Source organism: Stegodyphus dumicola, chromosome 7 (genome assembly GCF_044657685.1).
Source record: "Stegodyphus dumicola isolate Sdum_Otavi_A_Nest chromosome 7, ASM4465768v1".
Classification (NCBI taxonomy): Eukaryota; Metazoa; Arthropoda; class Arachnida; order Araneae; family Eresidae; genus Stegodyphus; species Stegodyphus dumicola.
Window position 1 is genome coordinate 140,995,818 of NC_140774.1, and position 9,768 is coordinate 141,005,585.

The 9,768-nt window shown below is 33.5% G+C and overlaps 3 non-coding genes across 3 annotated transcripts; all 3 read left to right on the forward strand.

Annotated features, from left to right (window-relative positions):
• Window positions 1–371: 371 nt before the first annotated feature.
• Window positions 372–444, forward strand: TRNAV-AAC (transfer RNA valine (anticodon AAC)). Its single transcript has one exon. It is a non-coding gene; the product is annotated as a tRNA-Val (tRNA).
• A 91-nt stretch (window positions 445–535) lies between these two features.
• On the forward strand, window positions 536–608 carry TRNAV-AAC (transfer RNA valine (anticodon AAC)). Its single transcript has one exon. It is a non-coding gene; the product is annotated as a tRNA-Val (tRNA).
• Window positions 609–5,158: 4,550 nt separating this feature from the next.
• On the forward strand, window positions 5,159–5,231 carry TRNAV-AAC (transfer RNA valine (anticodon AAC)). The gene has a single exon. It is a non-coding gene; the product is annotated as a tRNA-Val (tRNA).
• Window positions 5,232–9,768: the final 4,537 nt, after the last annotated feature.

Below are 9,768 nucleotides of genomic sequence, written 5' to 3' on the forward strand. Positions count from 1 at the left end.
AGCCGTTTAAATACTCTATAGAGCATTATTAAACAATGCGTTGATACTTCGGAAATTTCATGGATTTAGGCTTATTAGTAAAAAAGCCCTCGGCCCTGGAGAGACGCTCGGGGAAGACACTGCCGGCCTCCGCGATAAGCGCGCGTTTTCGCTACCCGGCTCGAAGGGGTTAAAAAATTGCTTATCTTCTAAAATAATTTTCGGAAGCGCTATTCAAATTATTCCAAAGTTTTAATTGATAAAATCCATCAATACACTTTAAAATTAATAAAAAGAACACAATAAACTTTTTAATTGACAGTACTAAATTTACTTTTGAAAAGCACGTATTTGTCCTATGAAATGATTGTTAATAAGAACGTCTCGCATGTGTACCCATGGTGTAGTGGTTATCACATCCGCCTAACACGCGGAAGGTCCCAGGTTCGAAACCTGGTGGGTACAATCTCAACTTTTTATTTGACAATACTAAATTTATTTTTGAAAAGAAATATTTATACTATGAAATGATTGTTAATAAGAACATCTCGCATGTGTACCCATGGTGTAGTGGTTATCACATCCGCCTAACACGCGGAAGGTCCCAGGTTCGAAACCTGGTGGGTACAGCCCTAAGTTTCTAAATGACAGTGCTAATTTTTCTTTTGAAAAACAAGTATTTATATTTTGAACTGATTGTGTACAATAGAGCATTAATTTAATTTATAGAAAGCAAGTGTTTATATTTTTAACTGACTGGGGATACATCTAACACGTGCACTCATGATGTAGTGGTTATCACATCCGCTTAACACACGGAAAGTCCCATGTTCGGAATGTGGTGGGTGCAACTCTAATTTTTTTTTAATAATTTTTAGAGTGTTCCTCAGATTTTCGCGCACAAGCCGTTATCATTTAAACTCACCGTAGATATGAAGTTAATAAACTTATATAAAGAAATGACTTCGAAATTTGAAAATGCACTTACGTTTATATAAAATTTCAGATTTACCTCTTTTAATGCGAGTTTGAACTAATGAAATTAGTTTTATTGTCCTTTCCGTTAACCGTCGATATCCGGTTTCATCGATATTCTAGCTAGAATTTGTTATAAGATAGATCTGAGAAGTATATAATTTTTTAAGCTGCTTGCATATCGCCAGTCAACAGTAACTGAAGAAGCCTAAACGACAAGTGTGCTGTCAGTCATCAGTCACCGAAGCTATCCGAACTGTCAGCCATCGGTGACTGACTTCACACTTGACGTGTTAATATCGTAAATAATAAAGACTGGCCCAATTGCATATAAAAATACCAGATAAGCGTGTAGAAATTAATCGAGGTAATAATTTAAAATCGATAAGTTAGAGGATTTTAAGAAGCATTTAAGCAATTTTTGTGCCAAAACTCGCAAATGAATTTCGGAAAAAAATTCTATTAAACTACCACAACTTTTTTTTTTTTTAAAAAAATTATCTCTTATCAAATAAATTTTTGTGAAGTTTTTAAAAACTTACTTTAGGGTCCAAGTTCTTAAACACTGAAAATAAATTAATTTGTTTAATTTTTCACATCCATGGGAAAATACCGCATTGAATAAAATATTAATAACTGAAAATTCCTGTAATATACAGATACACATGATAATAATGTTCGTAATAATTAATGTTACATACAATCTGAAGTACCCGACGTTGCTTGTGGTTTACGCAGAGTGAAAAGGCTTCATTTATGGGAATGGGGAAAGTTTTTCGAGATTTCACGTAAACAGCAATGTTCTGGTTCAAGATGAATTCTATAAAATTTTACCAGGCTTCAACTGTATTGTTGTAGAACTAACTGCACGGCTCCCTGTAATGGTTTTAGTAAGAACTGATACTTGCTTTGTTATCGGTTATGTCGTTTTAGTCCAAAGGGGCAATTTGTTCCCCAGAAGGACTCTTAATTTTGTTTTGGGATTTTCATTGGTTCATTGAAAATGTCGGTTCACTTTTCAAATTATTGCCACCAAATATTAGAGTCCTTAATATTATTTAAAGAAATTACATGATGAAGAATCTGCATGAATGTATATATGATTGCATTGTGCTAAGGCAACGGTAGTTAGAGCCATTAAATTTTGAATATCGTACGTTTCCACCTGAATATGGCATCTGAAAGCCCAAATTTGGAATCTGTTTTTTATCGATTTCATATTTTGTAACACTTTAACGAATTTTTGATTAACAAACTCAACGATTTCAAAGCGAGCAATGGCAGCACTGTATGGGGGGGGGGAAATTTCCTGCGCACGAGACTGTGTAGTGGAAATTCTAAAGATATGCTCATTTTAAAATTATTTTGCGTTATTGTTGTTGAACTGAATTTTATGGTTTTAGTGAGAAGAATATGATATTTAATATATTAAGGTAATACAGAAATCGTTAAAAACGCCCCTTTGGCGTACAGAATTTTCCTTAATTCTGTATTTTTTTTTTTTTTAATTTCTCCCTCCTCCGGAAATGAGCTTTCCGAAAATCTTCGTCCATCTCTACCACTTTCTTCTCCGTTTCTGAAAGATTCGTAAAAAAAGGGATTTTAGAGAAGCCCTTTAATCTTCTACAAAAATCTTCTACAGTCTACACTGTTCTCATCAGGAAAAACATAAGAACATGGCGCCATCTACCAGTGTTAGTAAGAACTAAAAAAGGGAACGCAAGTTTGATGTGACTGTTGAGGTTAGTGATGCGATTTCAAATTTGAAACTATGTAGAAAGCATTAATTTTTATATTCGTTAAAAAATTAAAAATTTTTCACTTAGCATTATGATTTTCACTGATAGCGAAAACTCAACAACGGCGACCTGAACCTACAATGAATGTCAAATTCTTTGAGTATTGACTCCGTAGGGTGATTTTCCGAAATCTTTTAATTTCTTAGAAATTTCTTCGAAATCTTATAAATCTTAATAACTTCCTTTGGTTATGAATGTGAACTTCGCAAAATTTCTTCAAGATCGTGATAAATCGTAATCTTTCTCTAAATTACGCGCACACAAACAAACAAACGGACACTCTTCTTTCTATATATAGAGGAAGATGATTTTAATGAAATCTGTTAGTGTAATTTTTTATATAGAAATTAATAACAATTTAAATGAACTTTTGCTTACTGCTTTTAAATTTCTTAATTTGTTAAATTATAACAGAATAATTTTGAATGAAAAAAATGAAATATCCCCACTTTGTTGAACGACAACTTACTGATGCTTGGAAGATAATATTTTAATTCGGATAGAGGCAACACATATTTCTCTTAAATCCCTGAATGTTTATTAAATTCGTTTAACGTTTTGGCGAGTGGTAACACACTTCTTTTAAATTGCCGAGTATTTTGATTAATTTTGTAACAGAAATATCTTGCACTTTGCAAAGTGGCAACGCAAAGCTTTTATATCCCTGAGTTTTCAACCAAAAGTTCGATAAATTAGCGTAAAATATATGTATGCTAGTAAATCCCGATTCTTCAATGAATCAAATAATACTTTAAATGAAAATCACCAGCAAACGTACCTGTGTCGTGTAAAACGTCCAATCCTTGTTTTCAGTCCCCTAATGATTTGTCTCGAATGCCTTTACTGATAACTGATACTAATGCTAACCCTAACTAATGCTTAACCTTTTCGCGACGGCGCACCTTTGTTTAAGATGCTCGTGCGGGACGAAAGAGAATCGAAGGTAGTCACCGTACAGGACGGAGGTTTTGCATCGCTAAGCCTAATTTTAAAACAAAAATGAGAAAAACAAAAGTTTCGCTTCTAGCATCGTAATTTTTGGTATCATTTTAGATTATTACTTGAGCTCTTATATATGTTAAAATTAGCCCTTAAAACATTTTTTCTTTATTTTACACGAAAATAGACTTAACCCCTTCGCGCCGACTGTCACGTATACGTACCAGCAACGAACGCACTTATCTACCGGCCGACACGCAGGCGTGCCAGAGAAAAGTTGCGTTTTCTACCGAATGTCACGTATTTGTGCCAGTACCTTGGAACGTTTTTCAAACTATAATTTATGCCACAAGATGGCACTGTATGTCCATATGGTTTCAGATACATGTACATTAGACATTCTACTCGAAATGAGAGAAGCATGACTCACGTACACGTGTTTTTTATTATATAAACAAACGGGGAACTAAATGTTTCCGAATGGCGTGATTTATGACGTCTCTTTAAATTGCACTTTATTCGTACGTGGTAGTTGTTTATTGTAAGTAGAAGTTTTATATGCGCTAAAGCGTCGAGTATTTCGGTTTACAGTTCAGTTTTTAGAAAATAATTAGATCTTGTTAGACGTGAATTCTTTCTGTTTTTACCGTTTCAATGTCGAAGCGTCGAAAATGTTTAACAGAGCATGAAATAGCAGAAATGATGCAAAATATTTCAGATATTGATTCTGAAATTCTGATATTCTGATATTGATTCTGAAAGATTAACTGAAAGACATTTTCCAAAACTTTGTTCAGAAGAGACTGATAAGAAAATGAGACGACGGTGCTTCCTTTGTTCACATTCCCGGAAAAATCCTCCAAAACGGCAAATGAGTTATTACGAGTTCAAGGAATGTAACGTAGGACTGTGTGTAGATCCCTGTTTTAAAATTTTTCATACGAAATGAGAATTTTAAGTAATATATTTAGTTTTCAGATATATAATGTTAAAAGTAATAAAATGGTGAGTAATTAAAATAAAATGTGTAAAATATGCATTTAAACAAGAAATAAGGTAATTAAAGTATATATATATAAATTTCTATAAAGCATAAGCCGTTTAAATACTCTATAGAGCATTATTAAACAATGCGTTGATACTTCGGAAATTTCATGGATTTAGGCTTAGTAGTAAAAAAGCCCTCGGCCCTGGAGAGACGCTCGGGGAAGACACTGCCGGCCTCCGCGATAAGCGCGCGTTTTCGCTACCCGGCTCGAAGGGGTTAAAAAATGGCTTATCTTCTAAAATAATTTTCGGAAGCGCTATTCAAATTATTCCAAAGTTTTAATTGATAAAATCCATCAATACAGTTTAAAATTAATAAAAAGAACACAATAAACCTTTTAATTGACAGTACTAAATTTACTTTTGAAAAGCACGTATTTGTCCTATGAAATGATTGTTAATAAGAACGTCTCGCATGTGTACCCATGGTGTAGTGGTTATCACATCCGCCTAACACGCGGAAGGTCCCAGGTTCGAAACCTGGTGGGTACAGCCCTAAGTTTCTAAATGACAGTGCTAATTTTTCTTTTGAAAAACAAGTATTTATATTTTGAACTGATTGTGTACAATAGAGCATTAATTTAATTTATAGAAAGCAAGTGTTTATTATTTTAACTGACTGGGGATACATCTAACACGTGCACTCATGATGTAGTGGTTATCACATCCGCTTAACACACGGAAAGTCCCATGTTCGGAATGTGGTGGGTGCAACTCTAATTTTTTTTTAATAATTTTTAGAGTGTTCCTCAGATTTTCGCGCACAAGCCGTTATCATTTAAACTCACCGTAGATATGAAGTTAATAAACTTATATAAAGAAATGACTTCGAAATTTGAAAATGCACTTACGTTTATATAAAATTTCAGATTTACCTCTTTTAATGCGAGTTTGAACTAATGAAATTAGTTTTATTGTCCTTTCCGTTAACCGTCGATATCCGGTTTCATCCATATTCTAGCTAGAATTTGTTATAAGATAGATCTGAGAAGTATATAATTTTTTAAGCTGCTTGCATATCGCCAGTCAACAGTAACTGAAGAAGACTAAACGACAAGTGTGCTGTCAGTCATCAGTCACCGAAGCTATCCGAACTGTCAGCCATCGGTGACTGACTTCACACTTGACGTGTTAATATCGTAAATAATAAAGAGTGGCCCAATTGCATATAAAAATACCAGATAAGCGTGTAGAAATTAATCGAGGTAATATTTTAAAATCGATAAGTTAGAGGATTTTAAGAAGCATTTAAGCAATTGTTGTGCCAAAACTCGCAAATGAATTTCGGAAAAAAATTCTATTAAACTACCACAACTTTTTTTTTTAAAAAAAATTATCTCTTATCAAATAAATTTTTGTGAAGTTTTTAAAAACTTACTTTAGGGACCAAGTTCTTAAACACTGAAAATAAATTAATTTGTTTAATTTTCACATCCATGGGAAAATACCGCATTGAATAAAATATTAATAACTGAAAATTCCTGTAATATACAGATACATATGATAATAATGTTCGTAATAATTAATGTTACATACAATCTGAAGTACCCGACGTTGCTTGTGGTTTACGCAGAGTGAAAAGGCTTCATTTATGGGGATGGGGAAAGTTTTTCGAGATTTCACGTAAACAGCAATGTTCTGGTTCAAGATGAATTCTATAAAATTTTACCAGGCTTCAACTGTATTGTTGTAGAACTAACTGCACGGCTCCCTGTAATGGTTTTAGTAAGAACTGATACTTGCTTTGTTATCGGTTATGTCGTTTTAGTCCAAAGGGGCAATTTGTTCCCCAGAAGGACAAAGGGTTTTGTTTAGTCCAAAGGGGCAATTTGTTCCCAGAGAATTTTGTTTTGGGATTTTCGTTGGTTCATTGAAAATGTCGGTTCACTTTTCAAATTATTGCCACCAAATATTAGAGTCCTTAATATTATTTAAAGAAATTACATGATGAAGAATCTGCATGAATGTATATATGATTGCATTGTGCTAAGGCAACGGTAGTTAGAGCCATTAAATTTTGAATATCGTACGTTTCCACCTGAATATGGCATCTGAAAGCCCAAATTTGGAATCTGTTTTTTATCGATTTCATATTTTGTAACACTTTAACGAATTTTTGATTAACAAACTCAACGATTTCAAAGCGAGCAATGGCAGCACTGTATGGGGGGGGGAAATTTCCTGCGCACGAGACTGTGTAGTGGAAATTCTAAAGATATGCTCATTTTAAAATTATTTTGCGTTATTGTTGTTGAACTGAATTTTATGGTTTTAGTGAGAAGAATATGATATTTAATATATTAAGGTAATACAGAAATCGTTAAAAACGCCCCTTTGGCGTACAGAATTTTCCTTAATTCTGTATTTTTTTTTTTTTAATTTCTCCCTCCTCCGGAAATGAGCTTTCCGAAAATCTTCGTCCATCTCTACCACTTTCTTCTCCGTTTCTGAAAGATTCGTAAAAAAAGGGATTTTAGAGAAGCCCTTTAATCTTCTACAAAAATCTTCTACAGTCTACACTGTTCTCATCAGGAAAAACATAAGAACATGGCGCCATCTACCAGTGTTAGTAAGAACTAAAAAAGGGAACGCAAGTTTGATGTGACTGTTGAGGTTAGTGATGCGATTTCAAATTTGAAACTATGTAGAAAGCATTAATTTTTATATTCGTTAAAAAATTAAAAATTTTTCACTTAGCATTATGATTTTCACTGATAGCGAAAACTCAACAACGGCGACCTGAACCTACAATGAATGTCAAATTCTTTGAGTATTGACTCCGTAGGGTGATTTTCCGAAATCTTTTAATTTCTTAGAAATTTCTTCGAAATCTTATAAATCTTAATAACTTCCTTTGGTTATGAATGTGAACTTCGCAAAATTTCTTCAAGATCGTGATAAATCGTAATCTTTCTCTAAATTACGCGCACACAAACAAACAAACGGACACTCTTCTTTCTATATATAGAGGAAGATGATTTTAATGAAATCTGTTAGTGTAATTTTTTATATAGAAATTAATAACAATTTAAATGAACTTTTGCTTACTGCTTTTAAATTTCTTAATTTGTTAAATTATAACAGAATAAATTTGAATGAAAAAAATGAAATATCCCCACTTTGTTGAACGACAACTTACTGATGCTTGGAAGATAATATTTTAATTCGGATAGAGGCAACACATATTTCTCTTAAATCCCTGAATGTTTATTAAATTCGTTTAACGTTTTGGCGAGTGGTAACACACTTCTTTTAAATTGCCGAGTATTTTGATTAATTTTGTAACAGAAATATCTTGCACTTTGCAAAGTGGCAACGCAAAGCTTTTATATCCCTGAGTTTTCAACCAAAAGTTCGATAAATTAGCGTAAAATATATGTATGCTAGTAAATCCCGATTCTTCAATGAATCAAATAATACTTTAAATGAAAATCACCAGCAAACGTACCTGTGTCGTGTAAAACGTCCAATCCTTGTTTTCAGTCCCCTAATGATTTGTCTCGAATGCCTTTACTGATAACTGATACTAATGCTAACCCTAACTAATGCTTAACCTTTTCGCGACGGCGCACCTTTGTTTAAGATGCTCGTGCGGGACGAAAGAGAATCGAAGGTAGTCACCGTACAGGACGGAGGTTTTGCATCGCTAAGCCTAATTTTAAAACAAAAATGAGAAAAACAAAAGTTTCGCTTCTAGCATCGTAATTTTTGGTATCATTTTAGATTATTACTTGAGCTCTTATATATGTTAAAATTAGCCCTTAAAACATTTTTTCTTTATTTTACACGAAAATAGACTTAACCCCTTCGCGCCGACTGTCACGTATACGTGCCAGCAACGAACGCACTTATCTACCGGCCGACACGCAGGCGTGCCAGAGAAAAGTTGCGTTTTCTACCGAATGTCACGTATTTGTGCCAGTACCTTGGAACGTTTTTCAAACTATAATTTATGCCACAAGATGGCACTGTATGTCCATATGGTTTCAGATACATGTACATTAGACATTCTACTCGAAATGAGAGAAGCATGACTCACGTACACGTGTTTTTTATTATATAAACAAACGGGGAACTAAATGTTTCCGAATGGCGTGATTTATGACGTCTCTTTAAATTGCACTTTATTCGTACGTGGTAGTTGTTTATTGTAAGTAGAAGTTTTATATGCGCTAAAGCGTCGAGTATTTCGGTTTACAGTTCAGTTTTTAGAAAATAATTAGATCTTGTTAGACGTGAATTCTTTCTGTTTTTACCGTTTCAATGTCGAAGCGTCGAAAATGTTTAACAGAGCATGAAATAGCAGAAATGATGCAAAATATTTCAGATATTGATTCTGAAATTCTGATATTCTGATATTGATTCTGAAAGATTAACTGAAAGACATTTTCCAAAACTTTGTTCAGAAGAGACTGATAAGAAAATGAGACGACGGTGCTTCGTTTGTTCACATTCCCGGAAAAATCCTCCAAAACGGCAAATGAGTTATTACGAGTTCAAGGAATGTAACGTAGGACTGTGTGTAGATCCCTGTTTTAAAATTTTTCATACGAAATGAGAATTTTAAGTAATATATTTAGTTTTCAGATATATAATGTTAAAAGTCATAAAATGGTGAGTAATTAAAATAAAATGTGTAAAATATGCATTTAAACAAGAAATAAGGTAATTAAAGTATATATATATATAAATATCTATAAAGCATAAGCCGTTTAAGTACTCTATAGAGCATTATTAAACAATGCGTTGATACTTCGGAAATTTCATGGATTTAGGCTTAGTAGTAAAAAAGCCCTCGGCCCTGGAGAGACGCTCGGGGAAGACACTGCTGGCCTCCGCGATAAGCGCGCGTTTTCGCTACCCGGCTCGAAGGGGTTAAAAAATTGCTTATCTTCTAAAATAATTTTCGGAAGCGCTATTCAAATTATTCCAAAGTTTTAATTGATAAAATCCATCAATACAGTTTAAAATTAATAAAAAGAACACAATAAAGACTATGTACAGTAAGAAGTAACAAAATTTAAAATGA